Source organism: Lutra lutra, chromosome 3, assembly GCF_902655055.1.
Source record: "Lutra lutra chromosome 3, mLutLut1.2, whole genome shotgun sequence".
In the NCBI taxonomy this organism is placed as follows: Eukaryota; Metazoa; Chordata; class Mammalia; order Carnivora; family Mustelidae; genus Lutra; species Lutra lutra.
Genome location: NC_062280.1, coordinates 80,809,497 through 80,831,279, shown reverse-complemented (window position 1 = coordinate 80,831,279; position 21,783 = coordinate 80,809,497). Strand labels below are relative to the sequence as shown.

Here is a 21,783-nt window from a genome sequence, read left to right as displayed (position 1 = left end):
TTTTTTTGGCTATTCGGGGTCTTTTGTGGTTCTATACAAATTTTAAGATTATTTGTTCAAGCTCTGTTAAAAATGCTGTTGGTATTTTCATAGGGATTACATTAAATAGGTAGTTTGTCCTGTAAAGTATAGACATTTTAACAATATTTGCTTTTCTGATCCATGACTATGGAATATTTTTCCATTTCTTTGTGTCATTTTTAATCATTCATCAGTGTTTTATAGTTTTCAGAGTATAGGTATTTCACCTATTTGGTTAGGTTAATTCCCAGTATCTCATTGGTTTTGGTGCAATTGTAAATGAGATTGATTCCTTGATGTCTCTTTCCACTGCTTCCTTATTGGTAAATAGAAATGCAACAGATTTCGGTACACTGATTTTGTATGCTGGGACTTCACTAAATTTGTTTATCACTTCTAGCAATATTTTGGTGGGGTCTTTCAGGTTTCTATATAGAATATCATGTCATCTGCAAATAGTGAAAGTTTTACTTCTGTTTGCCAATTTAGGTTCCTTTCATTTTGCTATTGTTATTGTTGTTGTTATCTGATTGCTGTGGCTGGGACTTCCAGGACTACGTTAAATAACAGTGGTGAGAGTGGTCTTCCCTGTCTTGTTCCTGACTGCAGAGGAAAAGCTCTGTTATTCTTCATTTAAGATGATAATAGCTTTGGATTTTTCATAGATGGACTTTATTATGTTGAGATACGTTCCTCAACCAAAGGTTGAGGTTCCTAAGCCAAAGTAGGTTTAGACTACTTTGTTGAGGGTTTTATCATGAATGAATGTTGTACTTTGCAAAATACTCTTTCTGCATCTACTGAAAGGATCATATGGTTCTTATCCTTTCTTTTGTTGAGGTGGTATATCACATTGACTGTTTTGCAAATATTAGACCATTCTTACAACTCAGGAATAAATCCCACTTGATCATGGTGAGTGTTTTTTTTTTTTTTTTTAATATATTGTTGGATTCAGTTTGTTAGTATTTTGTTGAGAATTTTTGCATCCATGTTCATCAGGGATATTGGCCTGTGATTCTCTTTTTTAGTAGAGACTTTATCTGGTTTTGGTAGCCGGGTAATTCTGGTGTCCTAGAATGAGTTTGGAAATTTTCCTCCTGTCCTTTTTTTGTGGAATATTTGAGAAGAATAGGTTTTATCTCCTCTTTAAATGCTTGTTAAAATTCACTTGTGAAGCCATCATGATATACAATTTAATTATATTACAATTTGGGGGTTCTAGGATAGCTCAGTTGGTTGAGCATCAGACTCTTGGTTTTGGGTCAGGTCACTATCTCAGGGTCTTGAGATTGAGCCCCACATTGGGCTCTGTGCTCAATGGGGAGTCTGCTTGTATTCTCTCCCTCTCCCTCTGCCTCTTTCACTGCTCAATCTCTATCTCAAATCAATACATAAATTAAAAAAAAAAGTATATTACAGTTTTGTCAATTATACTTCAATCAAGATGAAAAATAATGGAGAATAAAGTTTTCCACAATGGTGCTAGAAAAATCAGATGAACATATATGGAAAAAATGAACCTAGACAAAGACATTATCTTTCACAAAAATTTACTCAAAATGAATCAAACACCAAAAAGTAAATTGCAAAAGTATCAAAAGCCTATAAGAAAATATAAGAGAAAATTGAGGTGATTTGGCGTATGGCAATGTGTTTTTAGACACCATGTCAGAAGCATGGTCCATGGGGAAAAAATGGGGAGTTGGACTTTTAAAATTAAAACCTCTGCTGTGAAACAAAGTTAAAGACTCAAAGGGCAAGCCACAGATTGTGAGAAATATTCACAAAACACATATCTTATAAAAAGCCTGTATCCAAAATATACAAAGGACTTTTAAAACTGAATAAAAAGAGCTAAAAATGTGCAAAAGATCTGTACAGATTGATCACCAAAGAAGGTACACAGATGGGAAATGGGCATATGAAGAGATGCTCAACATTAGTCTCATTAGGAAGTTATAAAGTGAAACAACAGTGAGGCACCACTACACCCTCATTAAACTGGTTAAAATCCTAATCACAGACAATACCTATTTCTGGGAAGGATGCAGAGAAAGAGGAACTCTGACTTTATTGGTGGAAATATATAATGGTACTGCAACTTTGGAAATCAGTTTGGCAGACAATGATCTCTTGCAAAGCTGTGCATAATCTTAAGATGTAATATAGAAATCATACCCTTAGATACTTACCCAATTGATTTAAAAACTTAGGAACACTAAAACTATAGTGTATATACTGAGTGTATATAGAAACTTAATTCATAATAACTCCAACTCAAAGCAACTAAGTCATCTTTGAATAAGTGAATGGATAAATAGATCATGATGCATCTACACAATGGACTAGAATTCAGCAATAAAAGTAAATGAGCTATCAAGCCATAAAAAGTCATGGAGAAACCTTAAGTATACATTGCTAAGTGAAAAAAAGTGAGTCTTAGGAAAGCTCTTACCATTTGATTACAATTATAGGACATTCTACAAACAACATGACTATAGAAGCAACAGAAACATCAGTGATTTTCAGAAGTTTAGGGTAAGGGGTAAAGGTTTAATAGATGAAACTGAGATTTTTAGAGCAGTATAATTATTCTATATGGTGGTGTAATTGTGGATATACAGCAACACGCATTTGTCTAAACCCTTATAACTGCACAGCACAAAGAGTGAACTTCACTGTGTGCAATTAAAATATTTAACTTGGAGTTTGGAATAATCATAGTGTGCAATGTCAATTGTTAAAAAAATCCTAACCACAATATGAATGGATGAAACAACCTTACTAAAAGGAGTAGGGGAAGAAGGTGGCAAGTAATTTTTTAATAGAGTGCAGTCTTTAATACTAAAAGTAAAAGAAATTGATTTTTCATATGCATTGAACTCAACTTAATAAAATTGTTTCCTCATGAGGTATAGTTTAAAATTCTGATTCTGTTATACATGTATATTAGAATTGAACAATTAAGCAAGTGGATCACAGATAGCGGGAGTCAAATTTTTCACTGATGGAGTAGGAGGGGCTTGAATGATCATATGGTAATGAATTAGAGTTAGAAGCATCAGTATTAACTCAAGTTTAGCTTCATATAGATACATATGGCTACTTATATAAATATTTAGAGATATATGTATATATGCAAGTTACTATAAACACATATATTTTCTTCTTCTCTCAGCTAAGCAGGCTAAGAAGCAATGACAACATAATAGAACACTTATACGTAGAGCCCAGATCATGGTTTTTAATATCATTCTCCAATAAAAGGAACTAGGTTTCTTTAAAAAAATCATTAATTCTAGAATGATAGATGAAACAGATAAGCTTGGACCATATTGCAGTGACAGAAAGTAAGGAACACACTCAAAAAAATAAGCAAAGGAACCCCACAATGATGGAGGTGTGCCAGAGACATTCAGGAGTCAACTGAAGCAGCTCCCAGAGGTAAAGGTACAATGACTTGAGCAATAAAATAAATTGGAAAGCATGATTATAACCCAAATTATAAAGTAAGTATTACTAAGCCAATGCCTATACGAATAAATGATTAAATAAATAAATGTGGGAGAAGAGACAAAGCTGCTAAGCAGAACAATTCCAAATGTTTTACATACATACTCTACCCTCCAGGAGTCCATAAACTTTGCATAGCAACATTTTTTTTCCAAATAGGACATGTTGAATGATAGGAGGTAAAGAACTATACAGTAGAGAAACCTAACAATCATTGCCTCAGCCAGCTGGCCAAAGACAAAATGAACAGAGGTTAAGTCATGAAAATAGCATGTAGTCTTGTGCTGATGTGCTAGAAATGACACTTCACCTCAGAGGCAAACCCATAGCCATAACCCATAACTTCCCCAACCAGTAACTCTAGCCTAATCATGAGGAAGATATCAGACAAATCCCAATTGAGGGGGCATTCTACAAAATATTTTACCACTATTCCTCAAACTGTTCAGATAATAATAACAATAATAATAAAAATGTCTGAGAGACGGCCACAACCAAGAGGATCCTTGGGATACAGGATGGAGAGATGTAATGCATTAACCTGGGAGAGATCATGAGATAAAAGAAGCACATTAAGTAAAGCCTAAGGAAATTTTTGAGAAAACTATAGACTTTGGTCAATAATTTTGTATCAATATTGGTCCATTAATTGGGCTCAGATGAACCTTACTAATGTCAGATATCAGCTGAAACTAGTTGTGGTGTTTATAAGAACTCTGTACATCACCGAAATTATTTTGTAAATCTAAAACTATTCTTAAAAATAAGTAATTAAGGGGCACCTGGATGGCTCAGTCAGTTAAGTGGTTGCCTTCAGCTCAGGTCATGATCCCAGGGTCCTGGGATTGAGCCTGGCATCGGGCTCCTTGCTCAGTGGGAGCCTGCTTCTCCTTCTCCCTCTTCTTGCCACTCCCCCTGCTTGTTCTCTCTCTCTATGTCAAATAAATAAATAAAATCTTTCAAAAAATAAGTAATTAAAATAAATATATTAAAAATGTGTCCAGATGTGGAAGTACCTGGGATGCAAAGATGGCTCGACATGCATAAATCAATAAATGTGTTTCTCTACATCAACAAAGTGAGGATAAAAGATCACACTATCATTTCATTTCAACAGATGCACAACAACATTTGACCAAATTCAACATTCTTTCATGATAAACTCTTCATTAGTTAGGTACAGAAAGAATGTGCCTCAATATAATAAAGGCCATATATAAGAAGTCCACAGCTAGTATCATACTCAACATTGAAAAGTTTAAAGATTTCCCTCTAATATTAGGAACAAGGGTACCCAATCTCAGCACTTCTATTTAACATTGTACTGGAAGTCCTAGCCAGAGCTGGGCTTTCGATTCTGTTCTCTTAGTCTATGTGTCTGTGTTAAGTCCAGTGACACACTGTTTTGGAGAACAGAATGAAGCTTCCTCCAAAAATTAAAAATAGAACTACCAGATGATGTAGCAATCCCATTTCTGGGTACATATCCAAAGAAAATGTAATTACTATCCAAAAGAGATATCTGCATTCCCATATTCATTACATATTATCTACAATGGCCAGGATATAAAAGCAACCTAAATGTCTGTTGATGGATGATGAATGGATAAATAAAATATTATATATCTATAATGGGACATTATTCAGCAATAAAAGAAGGCAATTTTGCTATTTGTGACAACATGGATGAACCTGGAGGACTAATTATATTAAGTGAAATAAGCCATATACAGAAAAAAAATACTGTATGACCTCACTTATATGTGTAATCTAAAATGTTGAATTCATAGTCAGATAGTAAATTGAAGATTGTCAAGGGTTAGGTGGTAGGGGAAATGAGTACATGTTGCTCACAGTGTACAACCTTTCAATTATAAGATAAAATAATTCTGGGGATCTAAAGTACAGCATATGACTCTTTAATAATACTATATTGTGCACTTGAAATTTGTTAAAAATACTCTTAGGTATTTTCTTACCATGCATACACACAAAAAGGTAACTATGTGAGGTGATGAAGATGTTAATTAATTTGATCATGGTAATCACTTAACAATGCATATGCATATTAAATCATTACCTTCTATACCTTTAAAAAATCATGTTGTACAACCTAAATATATAAAATTTTTATTTGTCAATCATGCCTCGATAAGGCAGGAAAGAAAATAACATAAGGTTAAAGTACAACCTTCTGTGAACATTTTAAGGAGATTCTATTTATCTTTACAGTTAGGATATTTTTTGTAACTACAAGACTTTTTTCTTAATTTATAGTCCCACATTTTTGCTGATATTCATACATTTGAATCCAAGACACTCTACCTCTCACCTTAGCTAGATCTTAACATAATATATCAGACATAACTTCTGCTGGCTCTATCTGACATGAAATAGGCTATTTCATTCAGATGACCAAGTGATCCTAATCTGAGAAGAGTCAAATCGTCTTAAGTCATTTTTCTGACTTCTATTTTCAAAATCCCACTGAAAGAAATGCATATTTGAAAATGTGGATGTTTGTATAAATCATATGTGCATATATTTATACATGGTGTATATGTTTCATACATGAGTGCATGCATACATTTATGTAGGTGCATATGCACATACAAGCATATTTACAAATGCCTATCTATATATTTATATATGTCTTTTGCAACCTTCTTATTTACCAAGTTAACTCAGACCTAAATTAGATGTTCATATTCATGATGAACAGCTTCTATGCAGTCTGACCATTCAAAAATTAATACCGAACTTAAAGAAAAAAGTTGACTGTCTTTATTTGAAGTTTTAGTAAGATATTAATAACTTTTGCTCTTCCACAATAACATCACAAGAACCCAATAATGTGAATGACAAATGTGGTTTTAGAAGATGAAAAGCTAAAAAAAAAAAAAAGATGAAAAGTTAGAGTTATTATGGGTATATTATACTATCCAAATGTGGTGGTTGAATTTCATTAGTACTTAGTCACATTAACTGCACTTAAGAGCACTTAAAATAACAGAGTATTCACACTTGGAAAGCTCTTTTAATTTTTAAAATAAATCACTATTAATTTATGCAGATTGATATATCAAATATTTTATGGCATATTACTTTTCCAGGAATTATATTCCTGATAAACTTAGGTAAGTAAATGGGTAAATAGGGGTTAAGGAGGCTGAAGGGTTACATGTAAATATCTGAGAATGATATGGACCAAATGGTTGTGTCCTACCTCAATTTCATATGTTGAACCCCTAACTCCCAATGCAACGGTATTTGGAGGCAGGGCCTTTGAGAGGTAATTAATGGTAAAACTGAGTCATGAAAGTAGGTCCTTTCTGATGGGAGTAGTGCTTTTATTAAAAAAGGAGACATAAAATCTCTCCCTTTACCTTTTGTGAACACAAGAAGACAGCAGCCATCTGCAAACCAGGAAGAGGTTCTTCACTAAAACCTGACCATACAGACATTTTGATCTTGAATTCCCAGCTTCTATAACTGTAAAAAACAAATTTCTGTTGTTTGAGCCAGTCAATCTATCTATGTATGGTGCTTTATTATGGCAAACAGAGCTGACCAAGACAGGATGTTTTGTTTTTAAGGACAGAAACTCCAAGAAGACAACTCTGTAGGGATGCCAGCCCAATGATACATGGATTTTTTTATGAGCAATATTTCTGTAAGAACAAACTTTTACGTATGTAATGTATGTATAACAAAGGCAGCATAAGCAGAGAGACAAGCAAGGTCAGAATAACGAATAGGTAGTAAAGCCCACATCTCCAGTGACCTGACTTTGGAAGCACTGGGAAATCTCCTAACCCCCAAGTTTACCTGCCATTGATGGAGGTCCTGGATTCTATTTTCTTAGAACTGAATGCATTGTTGTTTTGAAATGCAAATATTTCAAATATGCAAAAAATTTAAGAAGTTTATTTCAAGGGGTGAGTTAAGATACTGAAACTCAGTCATTTCAGAGACAAAAGGACTGACAACATATGTCTCAGGAGAACAAAATAGAGCAAAATGCAGTAGGTTTATAGGAAAAGGAAAGCTGGAGGGGCACCTGGGTGGCTCAGTGGGTTAAGCCGCTGCCTTCGGCTCAGGTCATGATCTCGGAGTTCTGGGATCGAGCCCCGCATCGGGCTCTCTGCTCTCTCGGGGAGCCTGCTTCCTCCTCTCTCTCTGCCTGCCTCTCTGCCTGCTTGTGATCTCTCTGTCAAATTAAAGAAAAAAAAAAAAGTATTAAAAAAAAAAAAAAAAGGAAAGCTGGAGTATGGAAAAACTTTCTCCTATTCTACAGTTTTGCCTACTTTCATTTTTTTTTTAGAGATTTTATTTATTTGTCAGAGAGAGAGAGAAATCACAAATAGGCCGAGAGTTAGGCAGAGGCAGAAGGAGAAGGAGGTTCCCTGCCGAGCAAGGAGCCCAATGTGGGACTCTATCCCAGGACGCTGGGATCATGACCCGAGCCAAAGGCAGCCGCTTAACCAACTGAGCCACCCAGGCATCCCTGCCTACATTCAAACTTAGAATTACAGGTGCGTGCTACTCAGAATCCATTGGGACCATGGATTCTCTTACAAGGCATTCTAGCAGTTTCAGTTGCTGAGAGTGAAACTTATTCACCACAGCCATATATATCTGACTTTTCAGAGATGACAAAGAAGAATGAAGTAAGAGAATGAAGTGTGTGCCAAGCAGATCTTTGCCAAAAATATTCCAAATGTATGCTGTAAATATAATAATATATAATATAAAATATACAATATATATTCATATAAATGTGGAATATAAAGACAAATATTAATATATGAATATTATCTAAACATCTATCTAAGATTTCAGATAGCAACAATAGCATGCTTTTAAAAGTTTAAAACCCAGTATTCTCCTAGATTTCTATTTTAGGGCATTCAGGTGACGACTGTATTCAATGCTTATAAGACAACATAGCTTGCCTTTCCAGAACTGTATTGAGCCACATGGAAGACAGGAAGCATGGTGATTTATAATGAGCACATCTTGTTTGTGTTTCTTCAGGAATCTGTGTAATAGTAACTTTCTGATAAGCGAACTGGTCCTTTTCATAATGAAAATTTCAAAAATAAACACTCTTTGAAGGAAAACTAGAAAAATGGGGCATCTGGGTGGCTCAGTGGGTTAAGCCTCTGCCTTCAGCTCAGGTCATGATCTCAGGTTCCTGGGATCGAGTCCCGCATCAGGCTCTCTGCTCTGCGGGGAGCCTGCTTCCTCCTCTCTCTTTCTCTGCCTGCCTCTCTGCCTACTTGTGATCTCTCTCTGTCAAATAAATAAATAAAATCTTTAAAAAAAAAACTAGAAAAATGATGCCCTAGTTCAGGCAATAATGTGAAAAAGCATTTAATACTTTATTCCATCTAAATGAGGCAATGGTCTTAAAATTCATTCTTATGGTAATACGTACTGCTGAAGAGGAAATTAGAGTAGAAACTGACAAGCCACTTTCTGTCATTCCAACAGGGACAGCTTGCTGCCTCCACAGAGACAGTGGAATAGCAATGTCATCTCCTGAGGATTTCCACGTGGAGAAGTCAATGAGGCATTATGACTCCCAGAGCCTTAGACATACTATGGTGAACACACTGTGGGAGAAGTGGGCTCTTTCAGAGTTAAAGAGATGCTAAAATGGTAAGGCAGGATATTATCGATTTACGAGAAAAACTGGAGAAGCTGACTCATGAGAAGGTTTCTTATTCAGAGATATATCAAAAAATCACAGGGGAGAAATAGCAGAAGATGGAAAAGAGAAAGGAGGTGGAGAAGAAAAGGATAACAGGGTCACCAAAGTTAAGAGTATTTACTATGTAACATGAATCTGTGGCTCTGTAGACCTACTTTCTGGTCTACAAGAGAGGGAAATAAAACTAGCAAAATATACAACTTACTTTATAATGGTTACTCAGTGAACCGTAAGATTTCTATTACTCTTCCAAAAATATTTCCTAAAAATGTGTTATCTTTAACTTTCATGGTTATTTTATCTTAAAAGATAACTTAAAATTTAACACATAAAATAAAGAGATGCCTGTTCTAGATCAAAAACTTAGAAGATTGTGGTAATCACTTACTTCATTTATTTTTATGTAGATTTCTGACACTTTAGGGTATTGTATTCTTCTGTCCCACCCCTACACTATCAAGCATTGTGGTAGTCTACCTAGACAAGTTATAGGACTTCTACCTTTAAAAATGTATTACCTAAAGAAAAATTAAAAAACAAAGCAATAACAACAACAACAAACCCACTATTCTTATAGAACACATATTTTTAAAATATGGAATATACAGATAGATAGATAGATACGCACACACACACACACACACACACATATTCAAAAATTTGAACACAAATTTGAAATCACACTGTGGAGACCAAAAAAAGACAGCACTACTACTAAAAACAAATATAAACAGAAAATTGATTGGGGTAGGTGGGGAGAATGCTAGGTTGTCTACAAGGTAAGCAATGCAAGTGAAATTCTTATGCTCATTCTAAACTTTAGAGAACAAGAGTAGATAGGAGAAAAACTCAGGAACCGAATAAGCAAAAACGATTGGAAAACTAGATGTCAACAGGTTCTTGCAGAAGAGCTCAGTTATGAACGAAAATGGTGCTCCCTCCCCCCCAAATTCCTATGGTGAAGCTCCAGCCCTGATCTCAGAATGTAACTCTATTTTGAGACTGGGCCTTTAAAGAGGTCAGGACAGTGAAAGAGCTTGCTGTGGTGGGCCCTAATCCCACACGACTGGTGTCCTTACGAGAAAAAGAGATTTAGAAACACAGGCGTGCACAAAGGGAAGCTGGCGTGAAGACACAGCAAGAAGATGAACATCTACACATCAAGACAGAGGCCTCAGAGAAAAACAACCCTGCTGACACTTTGATCATAGACTTCTAGCCCCCAGAACGATGGTAAGATAAATTTCTGTCATTTAAGCCACCCGGCTTGTAATTGTTTGTTATGGTAGCCCTGAAAAACAAATACAAATTCTTTCATGTTTCACATCTCTCTTTTCTGATTATGGAAAGAAAAAATTCAGAAAGAGGTTTTCTCTTGCACAAAGATGATGCAAGGAAGCTGAAGTTAGAGTGAGCTAAAGATCCTTTTATAATTATCATAATTTAGGTACTCGCAGGCTTCGTTTGATGGGGCAATCAGAGTTAGTAACAGAAAACCTCTTAACTCCAGGCAGCAAAGCTGTGGTGTGGTACCCACAGGAATTTAGATATTGTAAATGCCCATTGAAGATTTTAAAGTGCTTCCTTGAAGCAGAATGAGTATTAAACCAGTGTGGTATTATCAGCATTATCTCTTAAAATGAGAGATGATTTCATCTGAAAATACAAACAAATTAAATATATGTTAAATATTAACAATTATTCTCTTCTTTTTTCTAAGAAAAATGATAGCTAGTTAGTTGTTCGCTATTGCTCAAACAAGGCATTATATGATATAGGTATAGCATCCTTGAGAAAATAAAGCAGCACTTACTTGGCCCATTACAAAGTCAAAATATAGTAAAAAAAATGTTAAGTTATTAAGTATTTTTAGTGGCGATATAGTCTTTGCCTTGACAGCATCTTTGCTTAGTTCATATATGTAATGGAATTAACATTTTAGCATGAAATTTTTGCTCAGATACCACAGACAATGACCAGTTCTTCTAAAACTTGACACACTGTGGGGGAACCCTTTACTGGACATGTTCTTAATCACTATTAAGCTAGATCTTAGAATGGAGATGTCACAGACTAACCTATACACATACTGTGCATAAATCCACATTTGGGAATGTCTAGAATGGTAAAGCATGAGCCTGTGCAGGCTTATTTGCTTGAGGAACCACTGTATCCAGTGGGAAAAATGACTACAAAATTTATTTACATTGAAGACTACTTCTGAGAACTAGGATCCTTGAAACCTTAAGGACTGCATTGGTTTCCTATTTTTTTTAATTTTATTTTTTATAAACATATAATATATTTTTATCCCCAGGGGTACAGGTCTGTGAATCACCAGGTTTACACACTTCACAGCACTCACCATAGCACATACCCTCCCCAATGTCCATAACCCCCCGTTCCCAACCCTCCTCCCCGCATCAACCCTCAGTTTGTTTTGTGAGATTAAGAGTCACCTATGGTTTGTCTCCCTCCCAATCCCATCTTGTTTCATTTACTCTTCTCCTACCCCCTTAACCCCCCATGTTGCATCTCCTCTCCCTCATATCAGGGAGATCATATGATAGTTGTCCTTCCCCGACTGACTTACTTCGCTAAGCATGATACCCTCTAGTTCCATCCACGTCATCGCAAATGGCAAGATTTCATTTCTTTTGATGGCTGCATAGTATTCCATTGTGTATATATACCACATCTTCTTTATCCATTCGTCTGTTGATGGACATCTAGGTTCTTTCCATAGTTTGGCTATTGTAGACATTGCTGCTATAAACATTCGGGTGCACGTGCCCCTTCGGATCACTACGTTTGTATCTTTAGGGTAAATACCCAGCAGTGCAATTGCTGGGTCATAGGGTAGTTCTATTTTCAACATTTTGAGGAACCTCCATGCTGTTTTCCAGAGTGGTTGCACCAGTTTGCATTCCCAACAACAGTGTAGGAGGGTTCCCCTTTCTCCGCATCCTCGCCAGCATCTGTCATTTCCTGACTTGTTAATTTTAGCCATTCTGACTGGTGTGAGGTGATATCTCATTGTGGTTTTGATTTGTATTTCCCTGATGCCGAGTGATATGGAGCACTTTTTCATGTGTCTGTTGGCCATGTGGATGTCTTCTTTGCAGAAATGTCTGTTCATGTCTTCTGCCCATTTCTTGATTGGATTATTTGTTCTTTGGGTGTTGAGTTTGCTAAGTTCTTTATAGATTTTGGACACTAGCCCTTTATCTGATATGTCATTTGCAAATATCTTCTCCCATTCTGTCAGTAGTCTTTTGGTTTTGTTCACTGTTTCCTTTGCTGTGCAAAAGCTTTTGATCTTGATGAAATCCCAATAGTTCATTTTTGCTCTTGCTTCCCTTGCCTTTGGTGATGTTCCTAGGAAGATGTTGCTGCGTCTGAGGTCGAAGAGGTTGCTGCCTGTGTTCTCCTCAAGGATTTTGATGGATTCCTTTTTCACATTGAGGTCCTTCATCCATTTTGAGTCTATTTTCATGTGTGGTGTAAGGAAGGTTTCCTATTTTTAGCTGAAACCAATTATCACAAATTTAGTGGCTTAAGACAACACACATTTATTATATTACAACTCTTTAGGTCAGAAGTCCAAAATGGGTCTCACTGAGCTAAAATCAAGGTGTCCAGAGGGCTATGCTCCTCTATGGAGGTCCAAGAAGAGCATGGTGTCTTGTTGTTTCCTAGGGCACCTGCATTCTTCGGCTGGGGCTGCGTTCCTTCAATGCCATCAATAGTCAAGTTTTTTCACTTCACCTCACTGGGACACTGATTCTTCCTCTCCCTCTTACCCATTCAAGTACTCCTGATCACATTAAACCCAGATGAATAATACAGGCTTATCTTCCTATCTTAATGCCAGCTAATTAGCAACCTAATTTCAATTGCTACCTTAATTGTGTCAGTAGAAGTAGCCTGCAGCCAATAATCACAGCTGAAAAGCCAATCTGACATCATAGCCCTTTAGGTGGGCACATCCACACCTGGGAGGCCTGCCTACACAACCTCCGTTTGCCGCTTCAAAATATGACATTCGAGTGACCTGAAAATCACCAGGATATATTTGGAAGAGCAAGACAAAGGAGAATGGTGTTTCTGGTGGCCTGAACGACAACAAATAAGAAACACTGGTGAAATTTTGTTGTTAGACGCTGAAATAGAAATTTACCATTGTTTTCTTCTGCTGGTCATTCATTCTTAACTCTTGAGTCAACACCAGAATAGCTACATGGACTTTGAAATGATAGAAGACTTAATCTCTTTCCCAGTACACCTGGGATGCTGATATGTACAATGCCAAGTTTGTAACACTCTATCCAACTGTTTAGTCCTTGAGCTCCTCAGGTGTAGGGTTTATATTGTTTTCTTCCATACTTTCAGTGTCAATCACAGTGCCCAGCACATTAGAGGTACTCAAAGAACGTTTGTTTAATAACTATATTTAGAGAAGTACATTATTACACAAGATTTTTCTTAAATGCTGTCTGATTTATAAAGGGGGGTACAAACAGATGTTCCCAGACAGCCCCATCTATAAGAACACTCAAAACCCAGTCCCTCTCATTCCCTTATCCTGCTCTATCTTATTTTATAACCACGTGACACATAGGTGATAGTTTGTTGGTGGACTTTCTCTCATCTCTGTAATATAAGCCCAACAAGAGGTGGGATATATTAGGCTTCTTTACTAACAGTTTTCCTTGTGTCTAGAACAGTGCCTCCTGGAAATTATGTGTCCAATATTATTTATCAAATGAAAAAAATTAGATAATGTAAAAGTAACAAATTATTATAACAAAATGAATCCACCACTAATTTGTCAAGTCAAAGCTTTTTATCTGAAGGAAAAGCAAGAAAATTCTCAGGAGTCAAGGGAGTTTTAACACTGTTGCCTGGCAGCATAATACTACAATCGGTCTGGAACAAAAAAGTGCATATTTTTTACTTGAATGTAGATTTCTCTGAACTGCAGGGAAAAAGTCACACTAGAAAAGCTAACATAATCCTTTAAAACACACTACTTCAATTATAGTTTTATAAGTGAATTTTTAATCACATAACTTAAAATATGCTGTTCAGTCTATTATATTTAATACTCACTGAATATACTCAAAGAATTTAGCTAATATTCTAATCTACTCATCAACATCATTTTTCAGAAAAATGATTGGCTAAATTTTTGGAAGTATTTAGTTTTCAATGGCAAATTTTAGATAGAAATGGGTATCAGTTTTTACTAGAACTAAATACCTTCCTCTCCCCAACTGGAACAGACTAATATTATTATGAGTTTACATTTTTTTAATTTGTGAAGCTTTAGAAAAGTTTTGTATCTAATGTAGACTAAATTGGTAAGACTAAATAAAAAAATTCTGTATATCTGAAGTTAAATTAAGAGCTATAAGCTTGAATTACATTTTAAGAAGAAATTACATTTTAAGAAGAAATCAAATAAAACATATTTACTAATCTGTCCATTTAAAGACTTTTAATAATTTTTAAAATCCAAAAGCAATCAGCACCATAGAGTCCCAGATTGTGGTCTAAACATTATTTTCACAAGTAATAATCTGGAAATGAGTCTGCAGTATTTTAAAGGGGCAGAAAGCAGGAAAGCTATCAAATACCCAGGTTATGTCAAAAGACTCAGCAGCCACCTTAGGGGCTCCCACTGCTCAAAGATTTCTTAAAATGAGCATAAAAACCTCAATAGACTTAAACACACCAAATGTGTATGAATTCGTAAGTTCATAATGATATGCACATGTATGCACGTGTACACACACACACACAAACACACACACACAGAGCCCGATTTTCCCTTTTGTAGGATACAAAGGAACCAAATCATTACTTTAGAAACTAGTAAATAAAGAGGAAGAATGTTGCATATATTCTGCCTTTTCTATATGAACTGCCTCTAGGTAACAAAACAGCTAACAAAGTTTCTTTTTTTAAAAAAGTATTCCAAATAGTAAATGAAAAAGTAATGGCTAACTGGACACAATAATAAAAAAGTAATGGTAGAAATAGAATATTACTATTTTTTTTAAAGATTTTATTTATTTATTTGACAGAGAGAGATCACAAGTAAATGGAGAGGAAGGCAGAGAGAGAGAGAGAGAGAGAGAGGGAAGCAGGCTTCTTGCTGAGCAGAGAGCCCGATGTGGGACTCGATCCCAGGACCCTGAGATCATGACCTGAGCCGAAGGCAGCGGCTTAACCCACTGAGCCACCCAGGCGCCCCGAATATTACTATTTAAAAACCCCTAATTAGGGATGCCTGGGTGGCTCAGTTGGTTAAGCAGCTGCCTTCGGCTCAGGTCATGATCCCAGAGTCCTGGGATCGAGTCCCACATCGGGCTCCTTGCTCGGCGGGGAGCCTGCTTCTCCCTCTGCCTCTGCCTGCCATTCTGTATGCCTGTGCTCGCTCTCTCTTCCTCTCTCTCTCTGATAAATAAATAAAATCTTTAAAAAAAAAAAAAACCCCTAATTAACTAATACATTTAGGCCATCATCATGAATGGCTAAACGGACATACAGAGACAGCGCACAGTTGCCTCCTGATGGGAGATACATTAAGGTAATCTTGAACCACAAGCCTTTGGATCAAGCTCTCAAAACAGTGCACAGAAGACAGTATTAAACACTATCCCAAAAATGTAAGGATGCATCCAGAAAGAAGATGGGGGGCTTTGTTCTCTCTTACATGCAAATAAGAAAGAAAGAAGAGAGCTATGGATGATGTTGTTGATTATAGCAACCAAGCTTTACATAAGTGTCTCAGATATGAAAATATATTTTTAAAAAAGTTAAAAATCATGACCCCAAACCTCAATATAAAATAAGTATGTGTCGAAGGATTTTTCTACTCATTTATTAATGAGGGAAACAGATGTCAAAATCATCCAAATAGCATTTACAAAGCTAGGCAATGTTAGCATAACTGAGTAATGTCCAATAGAACCACAAATTCTAATATCCGTTGTTATCAGTTCCACTTGGAGCAATATACAAATTAGTATGCAAATTCACTAAGTCTGGGACTTTAATCAATAGCAATAATGAGTGAACTAATTACATTTCTCTAGATAATCCTCAGGAGACTTTTGCTCCTTTTATGACATTGTAAGGTGTGTCTCCCAAATTCGCCGTATTTCAAAAGGTATGATAATCTTTCTGACAAATAAAGGGAATAATTACCCATTCTGAAGGCCAGCTTTTACATAGAAGTTTACAAGAAAGATAATGAGGTTTATATAAAACAGCCAACAAAACCTAGACTTCAAAAGTGCCATCTATTCATTCAGAATGACAAGAGCTTGTTAACAAAATCTAGAACGAAATTTTTAGACTGTCTCCATCTCCACTGTTCCTACTTACTGCAAGCTACTATTTAGTCTTCCTATAGTGATTCTTCTTGCCATTCCCATAAAGCCTGGTTTCAGATTCCTCTTAAAAAAATTTTTTTTTCCTGAACTTACACATCCACTAAACAGTTTATATCACAAAACCCTGTTTTATTTTGTTTATTACACATAGTACCAAACATTTCCTCATTTGCATGAATATTTGTTTATTTACTTATTGTTTAGCTGTTTTTCTGAGCCAAGAAAAAGTAAATTACTTTGAAGTGTAAATATTTTCTCTTATTTGTCCACTACATTTTCAGTGTTGTACCTGGCACAGAGAAGTTGCTTAATAAATATTTACAGAAAATGAATGATCCTAGTCCTATCAGTTTTGTAAACACCATCAATAATTATGATGAAATGTAATAACATTTCTAAGAAAAATTCTTCCAGAGGATCATTAGATTTTTATAATTTTTGCATTTGGTGACTCATCCATGAAATACTAATATCTAGCTGAGCAAAGATTTGCCGTCATATCCAGATATCTACTGCTCCACCCCATTTACCCATCTTCATTTTTGTTAATGAGAATTAGTGCAATTTGATCTTGCTTCATGGCTAGGGAATGCTTTAGCAGTATAAATCTTTTACCATGTCATTATAGATAGTAAATATTCAAGCTTCTGTGGACAATTAAACCATAAAGAATAGCCTGAGGGAAGCTGTCTGAGAAAATGAGAACATTTTGTTTTTTTCATAATCTTCCTAAGTCCCAAAGAAGAAAACTTTCTTGTATAAGCATTTACTAAAAATCAGCTCAGGAGTCCCTGAACCTAGGAAATTCATGAAAACAGTAGTTATCTCTAAAGAAGGAGTTTAGAGCCCAGACATGTAAGCCTTCACTGCACAGCCACAGGGCAGGCCAGGCAGCAGGTGACTAGGATTGTTGTGGAGAGTAACACTTACTCACCAAGAAAGCTTTGATGTTACTTCAAAGTGACTGTCGTTACACTTGGCCCCATTTTTATGAAAATTAGGAGTCTCTGCTTTCTTTATGGTTATTAGGGTTTCATTTTATGGCTTTCTAAACTGGGTAAATGACCTGTCTTTTTTTAAGACCATCGTAAACAACTTGAGTTTTGAAAGAGTCCTCAGTGAGCTATTTATAAATTTGAATGACATTTTAGAAATGTCTAAGTACATAAAGTTCATAAGAGCTGAAAAATGATTTCAGAGAATGTTGAGGAAATGATATATATTACATTTGCTCATAATGACATATTTACACGGAGTTTTACAATACATTAGAAGAGAATGTTAGGAAATGCAGATTAAAATAATTATCTCAAAATCGTTCTCTCATGGATATTAAGGCAATTCTGTTACAAGACAAATATGGAGATTTTTATTTTGTTTTTATTTCATGTCAGGTAAATGTAAAAAATAAAATCTGGTATTAGGGAGAAAAAGAGTGTAATCAATCTCTTCCTTCACAGAATGTAGTCATTTCATTTTGATTATAAGTTATGTTTAAAGATCGCTAATAATATAATTGATCCAGAACGTACATGCCACAATGCTTTCACTTTCTCACGTTTTGATTTTCTCCACACATTTTTATACTCACTGACCCTTTTCTCTTTCATTAACACCATTTCAGATGAGGCGAAAATGCATTACTAAGATCACATGCCCCTAGAGCAAGTATTTTGAATAAAGGAATAAAAAAATAGAACTTATCCTTCCTCAAAAAACTTCATAAATGATGAAATAAAATATGCTGTTTTTCATCGTCACATGCAAACAAACTACCTTCATGAACTACAGAAACAGACTTGGAGAGAGGTATTAATATAAGAAAACATATTCTGCCACAGGTGGAGAAAAGAAGTACAAGCAGTGTTGAGGACAGATTCTCCTTTCACAAATTCTGACCAAACCAATAAAACAAGCAAAATCTTAGAAAGTTGTTTTCCCACTTCTTTCCTAGCAAGAATTCTTTTTCTCTTACCCCTGAGAACCATCCATAAAGAAAAAAAAATTTCAAAACACATTTTTATATTCTCCTGCAATAAAGAACTATCGTGTCATATTATATGTTCTTGTTTTATGTCCTCAGGAGCAAGACCTATGTTGTACACATGGTTTTCACAGCATTATATAGTTTACCAGTTACCATGTGGTAGATGTTATTTATGCATACTTTTATTATTTTTAAGATAACTCAGCAAAAAATAGTTAACACACAGAATTACATTTTATGTATTCTTCATAGCACTTTTTTAAAAAAGTAGGATTACTTTCTTAACATTTGCTAATACCCCAATTGCCTCAAAAGGGCAGGAATTCAGAGAAGTTGATACGTCAGCTTTGAATAAATATCTGCAGAGTTCAGTAGACTATGTATTTTCTTCACTTTATTGATAGAGCTCTCTACCCAGATTCAATGTGTGCATATGAATCAATTTTCCTAAATTCTGCCACTTTTCTCCTGACTTTCTGCTAACATTTAATACTAAGCTCCAATATATGGTGTTTTCTGCTTACTCTTTCTATGAATAGAGACCAGGATGATTCACCAAATCTTCCATTTGTATTAGTGTATTCCCAGTGCTGTTGATGGTTGGAAAAACTGATAACACAGCCAAGAAAAACTGAAATAATTGTTTAATGTCCATGTGGACTGAGTCTGAGAACTTGTTTACTATTTCCCTGCACATCGTGGGGCAGTGTCAGTGACACCATTTTTAAAATAATGAACTATAATGAACTATACGGAAAAGGATTAAATCACAGAGTACAACTCAATGAATTTTCATCTAGTAAACACATCCATATTTTAAAAAAAAATAGCCATCAGGGTAATGCAAATTAAAGCCACAATGAGATACTACTTCACACCTACTAGGATGGTTATACCAAAAAGACAGAGAAGAACAAATGTTGTCAAGGATATGAAGAAATTACAACTCTTGCACATTGCTGGTGGGAATGCAAAATGATACAGCCCCTTTGGAATCAGTCTGACAGTTCCTCAGAAGTTTAAACATAGGTTTACCATATGACTCAGAAATTTCACTTCTAGGTATACACCCAAGAGACATGACAACATATGTCCACACAGAAAGTTGTACATAAATGTCACAGCAGCACTATTCACAGTAGCCAAAAAGGGAAAACAACCCAAATGTCCATCAACTGATGAACAGATAAACAAATGTTTTATATCCATTTAAAATACTATTATTCACTATAAAAAAAGAATGATGTACTGATACATACTACAGCATAGATGAACCTTGAAAACATTCAGCTAAGTGCAAGAAGCAAATCACAGAATATAACACAGTATACAATTCCATTTATATGAAAAGTCTAGAAGAAGCAAATCTATAGAGACAAAATAGACGTGCAGTCTATTAGCCTAGAAGTGGGGGAGGAGGGTGACTTCTAGTGGGTTATGGAATTTTTTTGAGTGACTGATGAACATGTTTTAAAATCAATTATAGTTATGGTTGTACATCTCTGTAAATAATATGTGATTTACACCTCAATAAAGCTGTTATCTGTTTTGAAGTAATTGTAATACCTTACATTTATACATAATAATATAAAATAGCAACAACAATAAAAATACAAAACAAAAAATAAGAAATAGTACATTCCACTAAGGCAGGCAGACCCTAGGGTGTCTCCTAATGATCTTTGACTCCAGGTAATCACATTTTTGTGTATCCCCCTCCTCTGGAAAGTGAATCATAAGACATCTAGCTTGCTTATAACTTGTAGAATGTGACAAAGGTGATGGGATGTGACTCTCATAATTTGGTTACTTTGTATGGCTAAGGTGATGAGGTGTCACTCTTGTGATCATGTTATACAGGACTCCATGTTTCCAGCATTTTACTCACTGTGTTTGCACTGAGGAGCCAAGCAGCCATCTTGGGGGCTGTCCATGAAGAGGTCTATATACTACAGAGCTACAGGTGGCCTGTGGGAGCTACGGGACTCAGTCTTACAACAATCAGATCCTGAATACTGCCAATAGGAGTGATCTTGGGAGTCTACTATTCCCTAGGTGATCCTATGTATGAGAACTCAATCTGGCTGACACCTTGATTGCAGCCTGAGGACATTCTGAAGCAGAGAACCCAACTAAACCCCGCCTAAACTCCTGTCCCACAGAAACTGTGAGATATTTAGTGTGTGTGCATGATGTTTTAAAGCCACTAAGCTTGTGATTTGTTATACAGTGTACATCACTAATAATACATTTATCTGAGAAGATTCCTTTTTCCCTGCCAGGCACTACAGCTTCATTGCCAAAGGTAATCAATATCTTCATTTCTAAACTATTGCAATGATATTTCCTGTCTTAAATTTATATAATTGGAATCATAGAATATAAATACATCTGTGCCTGGTTTCCAATGCCTAACATCATGGTGAGAGTCACTGTCTCGTGGGTAGCATTAGTTTGTTCATCTTCATTACTGTATACTTTTCCTATGTGAATCGAACACTGTTTATTTACATTTCCTTCTTGATTCAAATGAGACCTATTTTCAATGTTTGAGTTATGATGCTCTAAATGTTTTCATTCATGATATGTATTTCCACATAATATGCACAAGCACACACACACATACATTTCTATTGGCTATACCTACAAATGGGATTTGGGGATCATAAAATATAGAGTATTTATATATTTGGAATTTCACGCACTGCCAAACAGTTTTCTACAGTAGTTCTAGTCTAACCAGGAAGGTCTAAAGTTCTGAGTTGCCTTCTCTCTCATTATTTTTCTAGATAGTCTTAATTTTATACATTTAGCAATGGTTATCAATAGTTCCTACAAAATCACTTGGTATCACATTACACTGCTTCAGTTCTTTGACATTTTTCAAATGATAACTTATGTTTTGTCTTTTTCTACTAAAAACAGTATATGTTTCTTGAGACAGTAAGTTTGCTTTTCTTTTACACCTATATATCCAGCATCTCATGGAGTGGTTTCATACACAATATAAATATTTGTTAAACGAGTAAACTATTCACAGTTAATTAGTTATTCCCCCTCCTCATGTACTTTTTTTAAAAAGTCTTCTTAAGGGAGATAAACAACAGTTTATGCCTACTAATGCTATTACAAAAGCTTGC

General features: G+C 35.5%; 1 protein-coding gene across 1 annotated transcript in view; it reads right to left on the bottom strand.

Moving 5' to 3' along the window:
- Positions 1 to 21,783, bottom strand: part of ZNF804A (zinc finger protein 804A) — a 291,006-nt gene that overhangs the window by 121,335 nt on the left and 147,888 nt on the right. The gene's annotated exons all lie outside the window — the stretch shown is intronic.